Raw genomic sequence first — 20,265 nt, 5'->3', positions numbered from 1 at the left:
CTCAACTCATGGGTGGTCCTGAAAAGGATAACACCAAGCAAGCACCTGATTCTTCCAAGAAGAAATGGGATAATAAAAAACAAAAGAATAGAGAAAATAGGTCACAATCCAGGGAGAGTTTCCTCAACAGGACCCCTCCGAAAGGAGGTACAACCTTAGGAATCGTGATAACATTAAAAAACCTGACAGGTATCAGGATACTGATACACGTTCTTCCCATTCCTTTCAGGGTTCATCAAATAATTCAGAGAGAAGGACGGTCAGAACACAGACAAGAAGAACGGACAAAGTCCAGAGACACACAGCGTACTTCGGATTATAATATCAAAAAAGAAGATAAACCAAAATTAAAACCTCGATTTAAAAAGAAGAAGGTAGCAAGTCTTAAAGTTAGACATACCCAGAATTCTGAGGACTCAACTTCTGAATGGCGAATGGGCTCTGACTATGCTAGACAGCGTAGCAGAAGTAACAATAGCTCGCCAGAACATGATGGAATTTCTGGTGACAGCGGCATTGAATTAACATATCACGGTGGAGACACCTGATACCAGGGTAAGTGTCACACACCCATTAAATGAAATAGCACTCCAAATGGAGGGGGACAAATCCAGAAAAATTAAAGGTCTCTTTAGGGAGAATCTGACTTATGGCTATGATATCCTTTTGGCTGAAAAAGATTGACCGACTGAAATTGTTATGGAGTACCCAAAGGGAGACACGGTAATTCTACCTGCTTTTTCTGACCTCGTTTCAATATACTTAAAACATACATATGCGCACGAGTGGGCAGTAGCACTTGCTCCGGCATTATGTTGCAACCATGTAGGGTGGGATGCTGAGTCACCTACCCATGAAGTCCAAGTAAAACAACTTCAACTCCACAGAGATAATATCCTATTAACCAAGAAGCGAAAAAACAGGTCAGGGAGATCTTAGATCAACTTGAATACCAAGGTGGAATAGAAACTTGCACCTCTTTAATGAATAATCCTTTGTTTGCCGTCATAAAACATGATAATTCATATCATCTAGTTTTAGACTACAGACATCTGAACACATGCACAAAGACATTTGCAGTACAGAACGCACACAGTGCCGCATTAATAAATAACATTGTGCGGAAAAAATATAAAACAACACTAAATATCTCAAATGGATTTTTCTGCCAAAATATAGCGCCTGAAAGCAGATATTTGACAGCATTTTCAGCGCTCGGTTCCGAGCATCAATTCTGTAGACTGCCCCAAGGGTATAAGAATAGCCCTAGGTTGTTCTCAGCTAGGGTATCAGAGTTACTTATCTGACGGATGATGATTTAAAGCATCATTTGAACAGAGTGAGTGTTAGACCTGTCAGCCCTTTGGGTGGTCCCTCCTCATCATTATTTATTTTGTCCCACTTTTGCCTCAAACCCTGTTTGAATTTTTCCTTTTTGGGAACCACCAGACTTTTTCGTGTTGCTACAGATTCAGGGAACCATTTTAGCTACCCCTGAAACTTCTGTCTGAGGGCCTGGAGCACAAAATGGTGGCCACCTGTGACATCACCAGCATCCACTGGAACCTACCAGCACCTTCCAGAACATTCCAGGAGCTTCCAGAACCCCGTGACCGTTGGAGGCGGTTTAGAATGTTGGGAGGATAAGAGAGGCAGTTGGCAGTTGGAGCTGGCAGTTGGCACCTGACTGGCGAAGAGAGAGGAGCACAACAGTGAAGGAGGAAGGAGTGAAGCAGCAGGGGTGGAAACTTGTGCCTGGAGTTGGGGTCCATAAACCCACCCTTGATACTTGTCCCTACTGATGGATCCCAGCCTATAGCCCTGTGTGGGAAGAAGACAGAAGAAAACCATCCTAAGGACCTGGACAGCAGGAACAGGCCTTAGAACCAAGAAAGCAGCAAGATCCTGACCTGGAAACTGGTTTCCCTGGAGCCCGGCGTCGAGTAGCCTGAAGACCTGGAGCCCGAGGTGGAGAAGCGGCGCTGACTGAAGTAGCAGACGTCGTACCCGGAGCCGCCTGAGGTCGTGAGAGGGCGCCGACGAGGGTCGAGAGGAATACCAGAGGTCGAGGAGGAAGTGAACCGAGGTCGAGCGAGCGGCGTCATCGGAGGAGTGAAGTCCGCCCTCCGGAGTCGTCGGAGACCGAGGTAGAGGTGAACCGGAGGTCGGGAGTGAGGATCGCACTCCGGAGTCGCCCGGAACCTGAGAGGAGGAGCACCGGAGGTCGGGGGTGAGGATCGCACCCCGGAGTCGCCGGAAGTCGACATCGAGGCCAGGCCGGCCGACGTCATCGGAGTCGAGAGCGCCATCGGACCGGAGCCGCCCGAAGTCGACATCGTGAAGAGACTGCCCGACGTCGTCGAATCGGAGGTAGAGATCGAACCGAGGCCGCCGACATCGGACCGGAACCGCCTACCGGCGTCGTCAAAGAACTGACATTGTGCCGAGGCCGCCGAGACCGAACCGGAACCGCCTCACGGCGTCGACACGACTCCAGCGGCGTCGGAACATCAGAAAAAGGGCAGTAAGTGGAGTAGAGGGCGCCTAAGGCCCTGTGGAGACCTGAGAGACTGCTCTAAGGGGCTAGGGAGGTGCTGAAACCCACCTGAATGTGCCTGGGGTGAACTGGGACTAACCTAGAGAGGTTGTGTGGAGAAGGAAAGCCAGGGCATTGGTATTCCCCCCTTTGATCTACCTCAGTTTAGGCCTCAGCCTTGTCCCAGCCAGGGAGTAGCCTCCCCCCTCAAGCCTTCCACAACCCTACAAGCTGTGCCTGGGCCAAATCAGCCCTTAAGAAGTGAAGGGTCACCTGATTATATGAGGGGTGCTGTATACTTGTAATTATTTATTGGGGATACTGTATTTATTGAGTTTTTACCTATTTATTGCTGCACTATATTTATAGGTCCACAGGACTTGTTGGTGTACAATATTTATTGGTACAGTATTTATTGCCTCAAAGTATTTAATTGTCTGTATATATTGCACTTGTATTTATGCCCTGTTATTTATGATCACCCCTATTTATTTCATCAAACAGCCGATATTTATTTGACCTGCACTAATTGAAACTTGTATATTGTGATTGACCTATTTATTTTTCCAATCAGCAACTAAGAGAAAAAGATAAAGAAAGAATATTTTCATAATTTTTACGGTGTAGAGTCGTTTTTGGAACGGATGCACGCATGGTTATTGTATGGGTATATTGTATGCTTAGCACTGCGCCTGTTTCCTGACCACTCGAGCCAAGCTACCACAGTGTGTTCGGGGAGTCCACCACCACCCTGCGGAGTGGGGGTGGGCTGTTTCCAACATAAATTGGTGTTCAGCGGTGGGATAGAGCTGTGCCTACATATACTCAACAATAACTGTGGGTAGTCCATAGGCCTACACCGGGAGTTTTCTCACAGCGGCCTTCCAAATTGTGGGTTTTTGTTTTTTCCAAATTTACTCTGGTGGTGGGAGGAGGTATTACTAAAGGTACCCCCCTGCATTGTTACTGCACAAAACCTGTCCTCTAACCTGAGTGGGCAAGATGGAGTTTGTACTGGAAGATTTAGAAACGTACACTGTGGCCCAACTCAGGGAGTTTTGCCAGCGGGAGGGGGTGTACTGTCCCCCAGGAGCAAAGAAGGGTGCACTCCAAACCAGCTTAAGGGCTTGGGGGGAGGCACGCCGAGAAAGCAAGGCTGAGGAGGAAGACAGGGATGGAGAGCCTAACCCCGAGGGGGCTGAGATGTACCAACCTGAGGTGGGGAACCTGTCAGCAGGGCCCAGGACACTTTCTAGGAAGGGCAGCACTGTCTCTAGCGGGGGCTTATCCAGCGTGGAGTTAGCAGATCGGAGAGAGAAAAGACAGCTCACATGGGATTTAGCAAAGCTGGAGAAGGAGAAGGAGGAACAGAGGATGGCTCATGAGATAAGACTGAAAGAGATAGAGCTTCAGATCCTAAGAATAGGGGCACAACCTGTTCCTAATGGTGGCAGCCAAAACCAAGAGGTCACCAGGGAATCCAAACCTTACCTGCCAAAGGACATAGTAGCTAGCTATGGGGCGGGTGACGACATCGCCAAGTGGCTAGCAGCCTATGAGGTCTCGTTGAGGGCCCATGGGGTTCCAGTGAAGTACTGGGGAGGGGGATTGTATAAGTACATGCCTCCAGCTGGTAGGGATGCTTTATTGGCCCTCGAAGAGGATGAGCAGACCCACTACCCCGCCATGAAGCTGGCGCTCATCAGAAAGTTTGGACTAACACCTGAAAAGTACAGACAGAAGTTCAGGGGTAGTCACAAGCTGGGCACACAGAATTGGGTGGACTTCCTGGACTATGCAAAGAAGGCACTGGAAGGTTGGATTCAGGGCAGTGAAGTAAGGAACTACGAGGAGCTGTTTGACCTAGTACTGAAGGAACACCTACTCGAGAAATGTTTCCCTGAACTGCGGCAACACCTGGTGGATAGCAAGCTGACCAGCCCCCGGAAGCTTGCTGAGGAGGCGGACATTTGGGCTAGTACCCGGGTGTCCACAAGGGGGACTGGAGGGGATACTCAAAAGGCCGGACAGGGCGCCCCCCAGAAGAAGGAAGGAGGGGAAAAGAAAAAGGAGTTCTCCAAAGGCCCCCAAAATAACTTCCAAGGGAAGGGAACAGGATTCACCTCTAAGGCTAACCCACCCAGAAACCCTAATCCTGGCCAGAGTCAGCAGCCAAGGGTTGTCCATTGCTACGAGTGCGGTGGCGTTGGACACTATAAAGGAGATCCGAAGTGTCAGAAACGATCACCCCCTCCCACTGGAGGAAAGCCCCCCGGAGTAGCTAGTGTAGTGCTCGGGGAGGAGATGCCCTTAACTAAGGGAAGGGAGTGGGCGGGTGTCACTTTAGTGTCCCTGGGAGAACGGGAGATGGTTCCTAAGATCCAGGTGCCCGCAAATACCGCAAAGTATGGGCAGTGGATCACCATCAACGGCCAAAGAGGGGAGGCTCTGAGAGACACAGGAGCCAGTATGACTATGGTGCGTAGCCAGCTGGTGTCTCCAGAGCAGGTAATTCCCGATGTACTCCACCCAGCCGCGATGGCTGACGGCAGAACAGGTCACTATCCAGTGGCCGAGGTTCCCTTTGAATGGGGGGGGGTTGCAGGTTCACTTCGAGTTGCCGTAAGCCCTGCCGTGCCAGTCGATTGTCTGCTGGGGAATGACATGGAGCACAACGCTTGGAAGGAGGTGGAATACCGGACTCACACCGAGATGCTGGGTACACCTGACTGGGCCTGTGTTAGCACAAGGTCCGCGACTACCCGAAGAGGGAGTTCATACCGGCTGGAGCCTGGAACAAAGGCCCAGCCAGCTGCCAGTCAAGGGAAGAACCGAGGACAGGAGGAGCCTGCCTCGGCGTCTCCACCCCGTAGGACGGATAGGCCACCGGAGGTGGTGGACCAGGAGTCTGCGGAGGGGGACGTTACCAACCTGGAGGACCTACCCATCCCGGCCGAGTGGCACGTGGAGGGAGGCCCGTCCAGGGAGGAATTCTGCCAGGGCCAGAGGGAGTGCCCTACCCTTGAGGGGCTGAGGCGACAGGCCGAAGCCCAGGCAGCAGGGAACGTTGAAGGGAACTACAGTGTTTACTGGGAGGATGGCCTCCTCTACAGTGAACCCAAGGCACCCCTACATGGATCGTCACGAGCCTTGGTAGTTCCTCAACGTTATCGAGCCTTCCTTTTAGAGTTGGCTCACGAGATCCCCTTGGCAGGACACCTGGGGCAAGACAAGACCTTCGCCCGTCTTGTCCCACACTTTTATTGGCCTCAGATGAAAGTGTCGTCCGATACCTACTGCCGGACATGTGTGTCTTGCCAAGCCAGTGGGAAAACAGGGGTGAAGCTGAAAGCTCCCCTGGAACCACTTCCTGTCGTTAGCACCCCTTTTGAAAGGGTGGGCATCGACATTGTGGGTCCGTTAGATCCACCAACATCAGCTGGTCACAGGTTTATCCTAGTCCTGGTGGATCATGCCACACGGTACCCAGAGGCAATACCTCTGAGGACCATAACAGCACCTGTTGTGGCTAGGGCCCTGATGGGAATCTTTACCCGAGTGGGTTTTCCCAAGGAAGTTGTGTCCGACAGGGGGACCAACTTCATGTCAGCGTATATGCGGGCAATGTGGAAGGAGTGTGGAGTGACCTACCGGTTCACCACTCCTTACCACCCCCAGACCAATGGTCTGGTGGAGAGGTTTAACAAAACCTTGAAAGGCATGATCAGAAGTCTGCCTGAAAGCCTGCGGAGGAAATGGGACGTCCTCCTACCCTGTTGACTTTTTTCTTACAGGGAAGTGCCACAGAAGGGAGTGGGCTTCAGCCCCTTCGAGCTTCTGTATGGGCACCCTGTACGTGGACCTCTTAACCTGGTGAGAGACGGATGGGAAAGAACTCCCAGAAAGCTCCCCCAGGATGTGGTGAGCTACATGCTGGCCTTCCGGAGCCAAATGGCTAAGTTGTGGAAGCAAGCTTCTGACAACCTGGAAGCCAGCCAAGCAGTAATGAAGGCGTGGTATGACCACAACGCTCACCCGGGGGAGTTGGAGCCTGGCCAGAAGGTGTGGGTGATCGAACCCGGAGAGCTTAGTGCCCTCCAGGATCGCTGGTCAGGACCCTTTGAGGTGTTGGAGAAGAAGGGTAAGGCTACCTACTTGGTGGACCTGAAGACCCCTCGTCAGCCCCTGCGGGTGCTGCATGCCAACCGCCTCAAACCCCACCACGAGAGGCCCGAAGTCATCTTGATGATGGTGACTGACGGAGGAGAGGACGTGGAAAGCGAGCCTCTCCCTGATCTGTTTGCGTCTCAAGAGAAGGATGGGTCGGTGGAGGGAGTGATTCTCTCCCCATCTCTAACTCCTGAACAGCAGGAGGACTGTCGCCAGGTCCTGGGGCAGTACTCTTCGTTGTTCTCCCTTGTCCCGGGTAGGACTCACCTGTGCGTCCATGACGTGGACACAGGGGACAGCCCACCTGTGAAGTCCAAGATCTACCGGATGTCAGACAAGGTGAAGGCCAGCATTCATAGTGAAGTCACTAAGATGCTGGAGCTAGGAGTGATTGAACCTTCTAGCAGCCCCTGGTCTAGTCCGGTGGTGTTAGTACCGAAAGCTGCACCACCGGGTGCCCAACCAGAACTGAGGTTCTGTGTGGACTACCGGGGACTGAATTCAGTGACAAAGACTGATGCACATCCGATCCCTAGGGCGGATGAATTGATTGACCGGCTGGGAGCTGCCCAATATCTAAGTACCTTTGACCTTACTTCAGGGTACTGGCAGATCTCGTTGACTGATGGAGCAAGGGAAAGGTCAGCCTTCTCCACGCCCAATGGCCACTACCAGTTCTGTGTGATGCCCTTTGGGCTCAAGAACGCACCTGCCACGTTTCAGCGCATGGTAAACCAGATCCTCACCGGAATGGAGAGTTTCTCTGCTGCTTATCTGGATGACATAGCCGTCTTCAGTAACAGCTGGGAGGATCACTTGCGTCACCTGCAAGCTGTTCTCCAGGCCCTGAGACAAGCTGGATTGACGATCAAGGCCAGCAAGTGCCAGATCGGGCAGGGGTCGGTAGTGTACCTTGGACACTTGGTGGGTAGGGGAACGGTGCAACCCCTCCAGGCGAAGATCGAGGCCATCATGGCCTGGGAACCCCCCAAGACACAGACTGAGGTCCGAGCATTTTTGGGCCTCACGGGATACTATCGCCGCTTCGTGAAGGGGTACGGTACCATCGTAGCCCCTCTCACGGAGCTCACGTCCAAGAAACAACCTCGACGGGTAGTCTGGACGGAGGCTTGTCAGCAAGCCTTTGAGAGATTGAAGAAAGCCATGTGCGAGGCCCCGGTCTTAAGGGCCCCAGACTTTTCCAAGAAGTTCATTGTCCAGACAGATGCATCAGAACATGGCATTGGGGCAGTGTTATCGCAACTCAACGAAGAGGGTCTGGATCAACCCGTGGTCTTCCTATCCCGGAGACTACTTCCCAGGGAACAGAAGTGGAGTGCAATAGAGCGTGAAGCCTTTGCAGTGGTATGGGCTCTGAAGAAGTTGCGGCCATACCTGTTTGGATCGCACTTCCTCGTTCAGACCGACCACAGACCCCTTCGTTGGCTGATGCAAATGAAGGGGGAGAACCCCAAGTTGTTGAGGTGGTCTATTGCCCTACAGGGGATGGACTTTCAGGTGGAACATCGGCCTGGAGTGGACCACGCCAATGCAGACGGTCTCTCAAGGTATTTCCGCCTTAGTGAGGAGAACTCCCAAGGGGTTGGGTAGCTCTCCCCACTTTCAGCTGGGGGGGACGCGTGTTAGACCTGTCAGCCCTTTGGGTGGTCCCTCCTCATCATTATTTATTTTGTCCCACTTTTGCCTCAAACCCTGTTTGAATTTTTCCTTTTTGGGAACCACCAGACTTTTTCGTGTTGCTACAGGTTCAGGGAACCATTTTAGCTACCCCTGAAACTTCTGTCTGAGGGCCTGGAGCACAAAATGGTGGCCACCTGTGACATCACCAGCATCCACTGGAACCTACCAGCACCTTCCAGAACATTCCAGGAGCTTCCAGAACCCCGTGACCGTTGGAGGCGGTTTAGAATGTTGGGAGGATAAGAGAGGCAGTTGGCAGTTGGAGCTGGCAGTTGGCACCTGACTGGTGAAGAGAGAGGAGCACAACAGTGAAGGAGGAAGGAGTGAAGCAGCAGGGGTGGAAACTTGTGCCTGGAGTTGGGGTCCATAAACCCACCCTTGATACTTGTCCCAACTGATGGATCCCAGCCTATAGCCCTGTGTGGGAAGAAGACAGAAGAAAACCATCCTAAGGACCTGGACAGCAGGAACAGGCCTTAGAACCAAGAAAGCAGCAAGATCCTGACCTGGAAACTGGTTTCCCTGGAGCCCGGCGTCGAGTAGCCTGAAGACCTGGAGCCCGAGGTGGAGAAGCGGCGCTGACTGAAGTAGCAGACGTCGTACCCGGAGCCGCCTGAGGTCGTGAGAGGGCGCCGACGGGGGTCGAGAGGAATACCAGAGGTCGAGGAGGAAGTGAACCGAGGTCGAGCGAGCGGCGTCATCGGAGGAGTGAAGTCCGCCCTCCGGAGTCGTCGGAGACCGAGGTAGAGGTGAACCGGAGGTCGGGAGTGAGGATCGCACTCCGGAGTCGCCCGGAACCTGAGAGGAGGAGCACCGGAGGTCGGGGGTGAGGATCGCACCCCGGAGTCGCCGGAAGTCGACATCGAGGCCAGGCCGGCCGACGTCATCGGAGTCGAGAGCGCCATCGGACCGGAGCCGCCCGAAGTCGACATCGTGAAGAGACTGCCCGACGTCGTCGAATCGGAGGTAGAGATCGAACCGAGGCCGCCGACATCGGACCGGAACCGCCTACCGGCGTCGTCAAAGAACTGACATTGTGCCGAGGCCGCCGAGACCGAACCGGAACCGCCTCACGGCGTCGACACGACTCCAGCGGCGTCGGAACATCAGAAAAAGGGCAGTAAGTGGAGTAGAGGGCGCCTAAGGCCCTGTGGAGACCTGAGAGACTGCTCTAAGGGGCTAGGGAGGTGCTGAAACCCACCTGACTGTGCCTGGGGTGAACTGGGACTAACCTAGAGAGGTTGTGTGGAGAAGGAAAGCCAGGGCATTGGTATTCCCCCCTTTGATCTACCTCAGTTTAGGCCTCAGCCTTGTCCCAGCCAGGGAGTAGCCTCCCCCCTCAAGCCTTCCACAACCCTACAAGCTGTGCCTGGGCCAAATCAGCCCTTAAGAAGTGAAGGGTCACCTGATTATATGAGGGGTGCTGTATACTTGTAATTATTTATTGGGGATACTGTATTTATTGAGTTTTTACCTATTTATTGCTGCACTATATTTATAGGTCCACAGGACTTGTTGGTGTACAATATTTATTGGTACAGTATTTATTGCCTCAAAGTATTTAATTGTCTGTATATATTGCACTTGTATTTATGCCCTGTTATTTATGATCACCCCTATTTATTTCATCAAACAGCCGATATTTATTTGACCTGCACTAATTGAAACTTGTATATTGTGATTGACCTATTTATTTTTCCAATCAGCAACTAAGAGAAAAAGATAAAGAAAGAATATTTTCATAATTTTTACGGTGTAGAGTCGTTTTTGGAACGGATGCACGCATGGTTATTGTATGGGTATATTGTATGCTTAGCACTGCGCCTGTTTCCTGACCACTCGAGCCAAGCTACCACAGTGTGTTCGGGGAGTCCACCACCACCCTGCGGAGTGGGGGTGGGCTGTTTCCAACAGTGAGCAACATAATTTTGGGGTTCGCCTCTGAGGGCTACAAATTCAACTTAAAAAAATCGAAAATAGCCCACCTCAATGTCCTATTTTGAGGATCCGAGTCATCCAGTGAAGCAAAAGCCTAGCAGCTACCTTTTTAGACAAGTGCGCGCTGCTCGAACCTCCAAAAACTCTGAAAAACGTACAATCCATATAGGGGTTCCTACATTTTGGCAGAACATACATTTTGGATTATGCAGAAAAAGTAAAGTCTTTCTACGAATCAGACCTGATTTTTCAATTAGACATTGGACACAGGAACACACAGATATACTTTGTTCCTTACAAGCTGAGATGATAGCTTCAAAACACCTACACGTGTAAATATCACAAACTTGGAGATCCGTGTAATAGTGGGTCTATCAGGGTACACCTACCTAACATTCAATGAAGGTGAAACAGTACCCATAGCATACAAATCACACATGTACACAAATGCTAAAATGCGTTTTGCTTCAACAGAGAACATTCTGACAGCTGTACAGACTGCGGTAGTGAGAGAAAGAGCACTGTCTCAGGGGAAACTAATAATTGTTGTGACACCGGTACCAGACTTAGAGGCTGTTACAAAATCTAACATTCCAGACGCAAAAGCGATACATCCACGATGGATGCAATGGACAACTTCTCTCACTGCAACAGATGTAGACTACAAATTTGATTCTACACTAAAAACATAACCATTCCTGAAATATGAACAAGAATAACCTCACCTGAATGAAATAATGCCTCTGGATCAGTATGAATAGATAACAATACAGCGCAGCTTGTACAATTGTAAAAGGACGTATGCAGGACGGCAAGTTCCATCCTAGCAGCATGAAGACGCAGTCTCTAGGAGACTGCACAGCAGAGCTGGCAAAATTAAAAGCATTATTACTGGCACTAATACAAACCGATTGAGAATTCCCCACACTTATAGGGTGCGATTCATTTTACTGTGTCCAGTCTTACAATGAATATCTTCATTACTGGGGTCAGAATGGGTTTGAAGACTCAAAAGGTTGCACAATAAAGCACAAAATGCTTTGGGAAAAAGTGGCAGAGCTAATAAAGACTTGCCCAGAGCTCATGTCATACACACACTGAGTCATCAACGCGATGGCGTTCACGTTTAAGGGAATTCAGTGGCTGATGAAGCTGCAAAAGGGACAGTACAAACTGCTGCCATAGCTGCAACCACTCGTTCTTGCACAAGAATAGACGGAAGCACAATGTTAGCGGTCATTGCTTCACGTAAAAACAGCACAGCCTTGCCAAAAGGTTTTCCACTCAAGTACTCATACAAGTTAAATTTAAAAATATTCCGTATGCTCAAATTCCAGGAGTAGGGGATAGAGTAATACCAAACATGGCTCGCAGGTTAGGTTTAATTCTAGCTGCACACAAGGGTCTGGGATCTGCACACGCAGGGGTTACTGTGACTGTTTTATTGATGAGACAATGTTATTGGTGGCAAGGTCTGACCAAACAGACAAAAGCGTTTGTACTTAAGGGCGACATCTGTCGGCAGATGAAGGGTTCGACCGTAGCACGCCCACCACAAACACCATCACTGATATCGGACAGACCTCTCACTTATGTCTATTTGGACCACTGTGACCCCTTAAAATCTGATGGGCTTACAAGTACATCTTGGTGGCAGTGGATTCATGTTCTAGATTCCTGTGGCTATGGCCTCAGTGCTTGGCTGATGCTCAAACTGTTATAAAAGATTTGTGAGTTTTCAGAGGGACATATGCAGTTGGTACATTACATTCTGACTATGGCCCTGCGTTCAGCTCCAGGGCTTACAAGGAAGCCATGGGAAGGTTGGGTGTTGCATTGCGGTACTCCTCTCTGTACCATCCCGAGGAAAATTCTGTCGTGGAGAGAAAGAAATGTGACTTAAAGCAATCTTTAACAGCAAGATTATTAGGTTTGGGTGGTAGTTGGGTCAATCACCTATATGGGTTCTAGAGGGCACTAAATATTATGCAAAGAAGTTCCCTGGGAGGTGTCACCCCTTATGAAGTCCTACTTGGAACAAGAATGATGGTACCTGATCTTGATTATGAAAGCACAGTGGCGGATGAAAAACCTTTTTATATCGATAAACGTATGGCTCTTTTACAGGATCTTAATGAATTCCGGGCACTACAAAGCAACATGCAAGTAAAACGCACCGCCACTGGGGAAGTGAAATCAGTAACAGCAAGACATGCCTGGATCCCAAAAGTCGGGGATCAGGTCAGAGAAAGAATTGTGGACAAGAAAGATTTTGGGCCATCATGCAGAAAGCCTGTACCTGTCCTAGCTGTCGAAAGAACAAGAACAGTTCTTCTTCTACCTCTTGCCAGCAATAAAGAGAAGAGATTTGTCTCAATTGATCTGATCAAGCCACACTATGTTGCCGATCCTAAAAAGCAGGTCACGCGGGCTCCTGGGTAGCCAACGCTCTCCTCTCGCTACCATACAGGAAGTCCAGACAGAAAGACTTATAACATTCGAAGAGTCTACAATTCGAAGTAATGGAGTCACCAGCAATGAAATGGAACTTGTTCCTATTGACATTGAACAACAACAAAATTAAAGTGAAACACAAATATCAATTCGACCTACCACCGACATCTACATCAATATGCCTCTACAGGAGACAACTGCCAATTCAACCAAACCTGCTGAGCTACCAAAGATAGATCATACTGCATCTGGCTAATTCATCGATGTCAACACATTTTCTCTGGATCCAAGTGAACCTGAGTCACCGCCAGCTCCAGTTTCCCACAAAAAACAACTTCATGATTTATAAATTTTCCTGAAAAAGACATATCTAGTTTCACCATGGCTACAGCTCTGGATATTCACTAGTATACTGTTCCTACTTCTCTGGATAGGTTTAGTGACTGTCTTTTCCTTGATCATGAACAGACACTATCTCCCAGAACGCTCTGCAGTATTAAAAGTGAACCTGGTATTGAAATCCAATACGTCATCTCATCGTGAACAAAGAGACCTGTCATATGTGAACATTACAGCAGTTCCTGACGGTATAGTTTGGGATAGGGTTTCATATGATGTATTTGGTCCCACTGAACTTTTAAAAAAACCTGTGTTCCAAAATGTCTTTAAATGATATCATCACCTCAAGTACATAATCTTACGATTGGGATTTTGATTAAAGATTAAATGATTGGGATTTTTAAATTGTTAATAACATGTTTTCTGATTTAGAAGTGTCTGCAGCATTTTCAACAAATGAAATGTTTGATGACTTTTCCGATTTTAACAGAATGTACTATTATCAACACTATTGTCAGGATGGGGCTGAATGCTACAATCATGCCGCGCAGTTCGTTAGGACTGCATCGAGTTTGGGTTAAGCCCTCTCTCTGCAATTTATGGACAAGTATTTAGAGCTTTAGATTTCGTTCAAAGATGGCCGCCGAGTTTTCCTGACTAGCCCATTGCGTTTGAAGTCTCGCGGGATCACGAGATTTCGTCTCCTCACGAAGCGCACTTCAATTTAACCATAGTCGTTTGAGGGAGCTTTAGTTCACGCTCCTCACAAAAGAACTCCTGGCACTAGGAAATTCATTTGTCTCCGCAGGACTGTTGTCAGCGGATGGAGACGCATCTCAGAGAGAATTGTAGACTTAAAGTCTGAAAGAGAAATAACATTAGTCAGTTGGAGAATAGAACCAGAGTTGCGGAAGTAAGGAGAAGTGATATCAGAGTTCCAGAGTAACTTCAGAATATCCAGGGTCTCTCGTCCTCCGGTAGGCTTACCGTTGAGTAAGGAGTCCGCCTGGAGACCGGCAGCAGATACGGTGAGAGTGTTCACTCAGTTATCTCAAGTAGCAGGTTCAGAGAGACTGGTGTCCAGTTCATTCTCCATTCAGCAGAACTTTGCTTCGTCTCAAGCTCTGTCTCCCCTTACCGCCCTATGCGCTTTTCCTTGACCTTTCCCTTCCTCCTGTCTATCCTTCCCTGTCCCTTTTTGCGCGTTACCCCGAGAGCAAGGGAGACTTGAGACTTCACTGCAACCATCCTTCCAAGCAGCAAAGACTTGTAGTGAAGAAAGAACTACAGGTTCTCAGAACTGCGGTTACGAATTGTCATATCTGCTAAGAACATAGACTGGTAAGAAAGAGTAGAAGAGTAATGTTATGGTGGAATCTTGAAGGAAGTAAGTGGAGAGTAACCCAGGGTTTTTCTGTGCATATACAGGTTATAGAAAGCCGTAACCAGAACAACATCGAACAATATAAAGAGAGGCAATACTCAAGCAAAAGATCTGGTAGGAGAAAAGCTCAGATAGAGAGAGAGAGAGAGCGAGTGAACAAGATCTGTTAAGTAGGTTAGAAAGGGTACTGAATGGCATTCTGTCTCCTTCTGTGCATTAGGTCTCCCAGAAATCCCGCTGAAGATTGAGGAGGGAGCCAGGCCAGCTCGAGTGTCTCTTTCTCTGTCCAACTCCCCTTTCCCCCTGCCTGGAGCAGCTGAATTAACGCAGTGAGCTCTGGGAGGAGGGCATTGGGAACTTATCTTCATTCTGCCTCCGTGGAGAGTTTCCGTTTGGCCTTCTTGACAGATTGAAGTGCCCACGAGTTTCCTTCACCTGGGCAGAATGGCGGAGGGTTTCAGTTTAAAGGCCTTAGGGGATATGTTGGAGGGTATTCAGAGGGAATTAGGCACCCTAAGTGATGAAAATAAGAGTTTAAGGCAGGAGGTTATGGCTTCTAGACAGGAGACACTGTTATTGTCCCAGAGAGTTAGTGAGATATCCTCAGGGGCAACCTCCGCTCAAACCTTTCCTAGTGATGCACAAACAAAACAAGACCCACGCACTGTAGCTCAGGTTGTACACTCTGTGTCCCCCATCATTCCTTTGGCCCCCCCCCGAAAGATATTGTGGAGACCCTCAGAAGGCGCAGCTCTTTCTCACCCAATGTTCCTTACATTTTATGTGTCGTGCCAATTTATTCCCAGATGCTCAATCACGAGTGGCTTTTATTTTGTCCTATTTGGGAGGGGATGCTGCAAATTGGGCCATGCCATTAGTATCTCGGGACGATCCTTTATTATATAATTTAGAACAGTTCAAGACAGAATTCCTCAGAATCTTTGACAGGCGCCGAGTATCTCAGGCTACAGACAATGAACTTTTAGAACTGCGTCAAGGTAATAAGGATCTCATCTCTTACTTAACTCAGTTCAATAAACTATTGGTGGAGACCAATTGGCCAGAGGAGAAGAGATCAGCTCTGTTTTATCGAGGCCTACGTGATGACTTCAAAGATACCTTAGCACAGATTCCAAAGCGACCTATTGAATTCTCGGAGCTGGTGGATTTAGTTCTAGAAATCGATTTCCGCAGCGCAGAGAGAAGAGGAGAAAGGAAGACGAAGGACTTTCGCTGGAATTATCCACGCTTTGATCGAATGAAGACAGAACCCAGCAAGTCTACTGGTGGAACGGTAGAAAGTGAGCCAATGCAGATTGGGTCTGTTCGAGGCCCTTTGAGTAAGGAAGAGAAGGATCAAAGGAGACTGAAGAAACTATGCATGTATTGTGGGGGATCTGGGCATTTTGTGAGAGAGTGTCCAAAGAGGCCGAAGACCCCAAATCCGGGAAACTCCCAAAACCATCTGTAGGCGGAGTCGCTCAGATGGCGAAGGAGAAAAATCAGACTCCAAGAGATCACCAAATTTCGAACACCCTTCAGACTCGGGCACCACATTTAACCTTACAGATGAAATTAAGATTTAGGAGGCAAGAGCGGCAAGGAGTGGCAATAATGATCGATTCAGGTGCCACTGGCAATTTCTGCGATATAAAATTTGCCAAGAAGATGGGAATCCTGGCAATGCGTAAGGAGCAGAAGGAATCAGTCCGGGCTGTTGATGGTACTAACCTCTCGTCAGGTCCGATCACTCATCACACCGAAATGGTGGAATTGATTCAGTCCAATGGTCATAGCGAGGCTTTACAGTTCAATTTGATTGATGCCCCGCAATTTCAGATAATTTTGGGACTTCCTTGGCTGACCCTGCATAATCCTACCATCGATTGGGAAGATCGAACCATCGAGATGGATTCCGCCTATTGTGCTGACCATTGCTTTTCTTCAGTGAGCGAACCTTCCGAACCATCTTTGGCCACCTTGCTGTCTTTTAGTGGAGAGTCTATTGGAGTAATAAATACCTTGGAAATTCCAGTAGAGTATCAAGAATTCCAAGAAGTCTTCAGTGAACAGGAGGCCGAGAAACTCCCTCCACATCGTTCCTACGACTGCACCATCGATCTGGAACCTGGGGCTGCATTACCTTGCAGTAGGGTTTATGCGTTAACGGAAGCGGAGAACTGCTATCTGAAAGAATACCTAGATCGTTACCTGGCTAACGGATTTATCCGACCATCTCAGTCCCCAGTGTCTTCGCCACTATTTTTTATTCCAAAGAAGGAGGGGTCTCTGAGAACTTGCATCGATTATCGTGCGATCAATCGGGTAACGGTCAAGAACCGTTACCCTTTGCCTCTGATTTCTGTCCTCCTAGATCAGATAAAGGACGCTCAAATCTTCACAAAATTGGATCTTCGAGGGGCCTATCATCTCATCCGCATGAAAGAAGGCCATGAATGGAAGACTGCTTTTAGGACGAAGTACGGACTATTTGAGTATCAAGTCATGCCTTTTGGCTTGTGTAACGCTCCAGCAGCCTTCCAGCATTTCATCAACGATATTATGGGAGATTTGGTGGATCGGATCGCAGTGATCTATTTGGATGACATCTTGATATACTCCACTGACCCAAGAGAACATTCAAATCATGTAAAGGCTGTCTTGGAGAGATTGCGCAAGCATCAACTTTTTGTAAAACTGGAGAAATGCGCCTTCAATGTGCGAACTGTGGAATTCCTAGGTTTCGTGTTATCTCCAGGAGGAATCACCATGGAAGCAAAGAAGGTGCAAGCGGTGGTAGACTGGCCGTCACCAAAGGATGCGAGAGAGATTCAGAGATTCTTAGGATTCGCTAATTTCTATCGGCGATTCATCCAGGGATTCTCGCAGAAGATCATTCCCATTACCAGATTGCTGAAGAAGGGAGTGAAGTTCCACTGGACAGTGGAGGCAGAACATGCTTTCGAGTTTCTCAAGACGAGTTTCACCTCTGCTCCCATCCTGCTTCATGCAGACCCTACAGAACCTTTCTTTGTGGAAGCTGATGCTTCTGATCAAGCAATTGGTGGAATTTTGTCTCAACGACACAAGTCAACTGGGCAACTACATCCAGTGGCCTATCATTCTCGGAAATTGAATTCAGCTGAAGTAAACTACACCATCGCTGAAAAGGAGCTGCTGGCTGTGAAAGACACCTTTGTCGAATGGAGACATCATTTGTTAGGGGCCAGACACACCGTTAGTGTTTACCGACCACAAAAATCTTCAATTTCTAAAATCTGCAAGAACGTTAACTCCCCGTCAACTACGATGGTCTCTATACTTCGCAGATTTTGACTTTGTGATAACTTAACGACCAGGAAACAAGAATGGGAAGGCGGATGCCCTGTCCCGGATTCAAACCGAAGACACCGAACATTCAGTGACTCCGCAACCCATAATTCCTGAATCCAAGATTGTGTGTTCCATTTCGGAGGCCCATTATCAAGAAGCAATCCGAAAGCTAATGTCAGAAGCAGAGATGGCCGAGTGGGCCAGTCAAGAAGAAGGTCGGCAAGTAATCAATTCCTTGCCTTATCAAGACGGGGCCCTATACCTTCCTACTAAGGAGATCCAAGAACAAGTTTTGAAAGACTGCCATGATCAGCCGTTGGCTGGTCACAAGGGAGCAATGAAGACCATTGATCTGGTTCAGAGATACTTCTGGTGGCCTAATATGACTTCTCAAATAAAGAAATATGTAGAGTCTTGTGAGATCTGTGCCCGGGGAAAAGCTAGTAGGCAGGCTCCACAGGGGTTGTTACAGCCTTTGCCCACACCACCGCATCCTTGGCACACTGTCACATTAGACTTAATAGTAGACCTTCCGCTGAGTAAGGGTTACAACACCATCTTAGTAATAGTAGACACCTTCACCAAGATGAGCCACTTCATTCCAGTCAAAGGGATCCCTTCAGCTTCTGAATTAGCCCGTCTTTTCAGGGAAAACATTGTAAGGGTCCATGGAGTTCCCAAGATAGTGATTTCAGACCGGGGACCCCAATTTGTGTCACACTTTTGGAAAGCGTTCATGAAGGGAATGGGAGTGGAGGTCAGACTATCTACTAGCTATCACCCTGAGACTGATGGTCAGACCGAGCGAGTGAACCAAGAGCTTGAACAGTACTTGCGTCTGTTTCTCTTAGATCAGGGAGGTGACTGGCCAGATTTATTATGGATGGCTGAATTTGCGCATAACAATGCCAAACACGCTTCCACAGGTTATTCTCCCTTCTACCTAAACTCTGGGCTGCATCCTAATCCCTTTAGTAACCAGGGAGATTTTGGAGTTCCAGCAGTCAGTGATTTATTCACAGATCTGAGTAGGGCTCGTAAATCTGCAGAATCCAACTTACACCAGGCTAAGGCAGGCTACAAGAAACAGGCCGACAAACACAGGAGGAAGACACAGCAGTATCAAGTTGGAGATTCAGTATGGTTGTCTTCAAGGCATCTTAGGTTAAAGGGAAATAGGAAGTTCCAACCTCGCTTCATAGGTCCCTTTGTCATCGAACAAATTCAGGGTCCGGTCACTGTCAAATTAAAATTACCTGCTCAGTTAGGAATTCATCCAGTGTTTCATGTATCCCTTCTAAAGAAGACAGCTCCTAACCTCAGACTAAACAAACCCCCCCCCCCAGTGATGTTTGACAAACATTTAGAATATGAAGTAAAGGGAGTGCTAGATTCCAAGAGGAGCAAAGGAACCCTACACTATTTAGTGGATTGGAAGGGGTTTGGTCCTGAGGAGAGATCATGGGAACCCGCAAAGAATGTACATGCTCCTAGACTAATTAGACGATTTCATGCACAACATCCCCTGAAACCTAGACCGATGGATCGGTCTTTGAGAGGGGGTACTGTCAGGATGGGGCTGAATGCTACAATCACGCCGCGCAGTTCGTTAGGACTGCATCGAGTTTTGGTTAAGCCCTCTCTCTGCAATTTATGGACAAGTATTTAGAGCTTTAGATTTCGTTCAAAGATGGCCGCCGAGTTTTCCTGACTAGCCCATTGCGTTTGAAGTCTCGCGGGATCACGAGATTTCGTCTCCTCACGAAGCGCGTCTTGCTGCGCACTTCAATTTAACCATAGTCGTGTGAGGGAGCTTTAGTTCACGCTCCTCACAAAAGAACTCCTGGCACTAGGAAATTCATTTGTCTCCGCAGGACTGTTGTCAGCGGATGGAGACGCATCTCAGAGAGAATTGTAGACTTAAAGTCTGAAAGAGAAATAACCTTAGTCAGTTGGAGAATAGAACCAGAGTCGCGGAAGTAAGGAGAAGTGATATCAGAGTTCCAGAGTAACTTCAGAATATCCAGGGTCTCTCGTCTTCCGGTAGGCTTACCGTTGAGTAAGGAGTCCGCCTGGAGACCGGCAGCAGATACGGTGAGAGTGTTCACTCAGTTATCTCAAGTAGCAGGTTCAGAGAGACTGGTGTCCAGTTCATTCTCCATTCAGCAGAACTTTGCTTCGTCTCAAGCTCTGTCCCCCCTTACCGCCCTATGCGCTTTTCCTTGAACTTTCCCTTCCTCCTGTCTATCCTTCCCTGTCCCTTTTTGCGCGTTACCTCGAGAGCAAGGGAGACTTGAGACTTCACTGCAACCATCCTTCCAAGCAGCAAAGACTTGTAGTAGAAGAAAGAACTACAGGTTCTCAGAACTGCGGTTACGAATTGTCATATCTGCTAAGAACATAGACTGGT

This window comes from Triturus cristatus, chromosome 9, assembly GCF_964204655.1.
Source record: "Triturus cristatus chromosome 9, aTriCri1.1, whole genome shotgun sequence".
Lineage (NCBI taxonomy): Eukaryota > Metazoa > Chordata > Amphibia > Caudata > Salamandridae > Triturus > Triturus cristatus.
Note: the sequence above shows the minus strand (reverse complement) of the source record.